A 3,409-nucleotide genomic window follows, 5' to 3' on the forward strand; every position below is an offset into this window, starting at 1 on the left:
CCATGAAATCGTTTTTTAAAAGGAAATAAATAAATAAGATATATGTGTATATATAGCCTTGCAAGGGCATGCTCTACTTGAGAGTTTTGCAAAAAAAAGTACTTCAAATAGTTTTTGAACAGGGTAACTACTTTCTATTCAAGTCTTTCTCTCTCCTTCCCTCTCCCCAAGTCCCCCCCCCCCCCTCTCTCTCTCTCTCTCTAATCAACTCATCAACATTATCCTCCTCTATCGATATACTCCACTGCTCCGTAAAAGTTTAAAATTTTGAAATAATGAAGAAGGTCACACACGTATGCACACACACACAGTTTGCACATCACTTTGCATTTGCAAGCGGTTGCATTACAGCACTTTGAAACTTTCCAATGGTTCTACACACAAGCTTCCATCGCAAGTGCTTCAAAGTAATCATCCATTCATCTTCACGATCATTTGCATTTTGCAAAACATAAGGTAGAGCTTGTTTGTTTATTTATTTATTTATATTTACATTTATATATATTTATATGTATGTATGTATGTAAAGAAGGGAGCACATGATGTGCTCAATAGCACTACGGAAGGCAAAAGTTTTGGTTATGTGAGCCCTCCTTCAACCACTTGTCACAACTATAAGGCCTTGATTTATGAAAATCTACCCACGCTAACTATAGCATGAAAAGCTCATTGAGACATCAAATCAGCTCTTGTGGCCATTGGGATGAGGCTGCATCAAATTCAACTCAAGGCACTCAAGATTTTCATCTACTGTTTGATGAAGTGGCACACAAATTCTTGCATCTCATGGCCATGCTAGTATCTTCCACCGTAGACATGAAGCTCCTATGAAATCAAAGAAGGTGATATGCGTGGCTACATGGCAAGCATAAAGAGCCAAGGAGCTGTCCTGGTTGGCCTAGCAAAGTGAGGGAATCGCCCAAGTAGTGGCATCATGGTAGATTTGTAGTAGGTACAGTTTTAAACTCTCATACAATTTGAGGATTCCCTATGTTCACACCTTCTCTAAAATCTCTTGCACATGATACGAGTAGACTTGATGCACATGATCCGAATACGTGCGGCCTTGATGGAATTCCTACCACCCTATCTGTCTCTGTTGGACTAGGATGTATTAACTAGCCTACGAGAGTTGTATGGTACTTCATTGTACTTGGATTATAGTTAATCAAATTGTACGATCATGGATAAGATGAAGCATGATTCCAAGTGTGACGGTGCTCCAAGCTAATCCAAGCATCAAAGAGCTTAGAGTCCTCAAAATCGTATGTATCATTTTTGACTCATCGGTGCAAGGCAACTATGTATGCCTCAAAGGCTCGAGCTTTGCTTCTCCCAACCACCTTTGACCACCGCACCTTTGTGGAGAACCTAGTGATGCATGCTTTCAACATGCACAATACAGGGGCCTCCATCAACAATTGTGGCTTGGAGAATCGCCTTTGACCCTTAAAAGGTTTGAAAGCTATTTCATTCCTTGGATTGTGTTTGTAACTCATTCTAGGCTCGTTATGTGATCAACTCTCACTCAAGTATGGGTCGTGGTTCAAGATAAAGGTTTCGATCAATATAAATAATGGTCTCCTTAACCTTCTCATTGATCAAATATTCAAGTTTTTGAATCCTGTCTATCGTGGTTGCACTGTGGATAGCTTGCAAATCGAAAATTGCAACTTGTCTGCCAAAAAAAATTGTAGCTCCCAACGGCAGGAAGGACAAAATGCAAAGATGGTAAAGTGGAGTTGGAGCCTTGGTAAACATACAGGGTGTTAGGAAAATCTTAGGTAATGCAAGTGGTGAGGTCTGGTGCTTGTTGCAGGGAGAAGAGAGTTCAAAGTGAAGCAGTCCTTGATTGAGATTGCTCAAAGAAGCCAAAACTCTCCAATTCTCACGCCACCTTCGATATCACATGTAGGAGGAAGTGTTCAAAGAGCCTCTCAAGGAGAACTACGATGAACATGACAATTGAGTCAACACTTGCAAGTCAATAAAATGATAAGATCTACAATTCAATTTGGAAATAATAAGCTGGTATCAAATAAAGGCATATCAGAGTGGTTGATTCAAAATTCTCTAGAACCATCTAAACTTAGTTTTTTAAATGCCAACTTTTTGAAGCTGTTATAATTCATGGAAACAATTTGGTAATAAGATTGTGCATACAAGAATCTCAATTTAGTTTAGGGTTTGAAGTAAAGACTAGATGCCGAGGGAAGGGCCCGTTCCCTCTTATTATAATTCTTTGGGGAAGGATGTGTGTCGCCGCCTCCCCATCCATACTATGTGTGGTTATAATAACTATATTACATATTATCATACAAATATTTTTTATTGCTCGTCCATAGAAAAGTGTTTGTTTTCAATCTAAACTCTTACAACATTCCTCTTTTTCTGTGCATGTTCTAGATGCGAGGGAGAAAAGAAAGCCAAGCTGGATGTAAGATTGAAGGTTGTCAACAACTTTATTCATATGGTTGTATTCCATGTCACAATATTAAATAGACTATAATGAGAATTAATTATTAGCTTTTGTGAGCATCACTATTCATGTATTTGTAAGGCATTAATTCCCAAAGGGAATAAATAATATGTACATAACCAAGTCAGTAATAAATCACCACCCTTGACCATTGTAGGGAAGATCAGGTCCTAACGGAGCCTGTGTCATGTCTCATGTCCACATTTTTTTCCTTTCAAAAGGTTGATAAAATGGTAGAACTCAGGTTCGATTCTGACTTAGTAGTTATGTGCTCCATGATGGAAAGGTTACCCACCACAAGTCTAGTTAACTTTTATGAAGTAGATCGATAGTTGGGGTGTGTGTGTGGGTGGGGAGAGAGAGAGAGAGAGAGTAGAAAGAGTTAATGAAGGGAATGAGTGTCAAAATTGATTAGGAGGATGGGATGAGTGTCCAAAATTGATTGGGAGGACACATTTTATGAAAATTGTTAGTAGAGTGCCGTGCAAGGCAATGCTAACAAAAGAGAAAAAGGTAGGAGACAGGGGCCTTGGCACTTTGTGATTTTTTTTCTTGCGAGTTTTTAACCCTATAGAAATATAGCTAGTGGCTAGCTATACATTACTCTAAATAGAATCTACCCCTATCCCCCCCTTCAACTCAACAAATAGTATGATCGTGATAAGTCACTTGCTATCATGAAGTCAATGGACACTACACACACTCCTGCATTAATTATTTTCAACTCAAAGCAGCTTTTGTGAAAAGAAATATGCATGAAAGGAGACTTATAGTTTTTCAACTCAAAGCATTATTTATTTGTAACTCAAAATAGCTTTTGTGAAAAGGAATATGTATGAAAGGAGACTTACAAATAGGTTTGAAAGGAGACCTACAACATGAACAACATCTTCATATTTTTTAAGACAAGAATTGCATTCTGATTTGTAA

This window comes from Dipteris shenzhenensis, chromosome 13, assembly GCF_047967505.1.
Source record: "Dipteris shenzhenensis isolate YYH24624 ecotype China chromosome 13, Dip_SZ_1.0, whole genome shotgun sequence".
Classification (NCBI taxonomy): Eukaryota; Viridiplantae; Streptophyta; class Polypodiopsida; order Gleicheniales; family Dipteridaceae; genus Dipteris; species Dipteris shenzhenensis.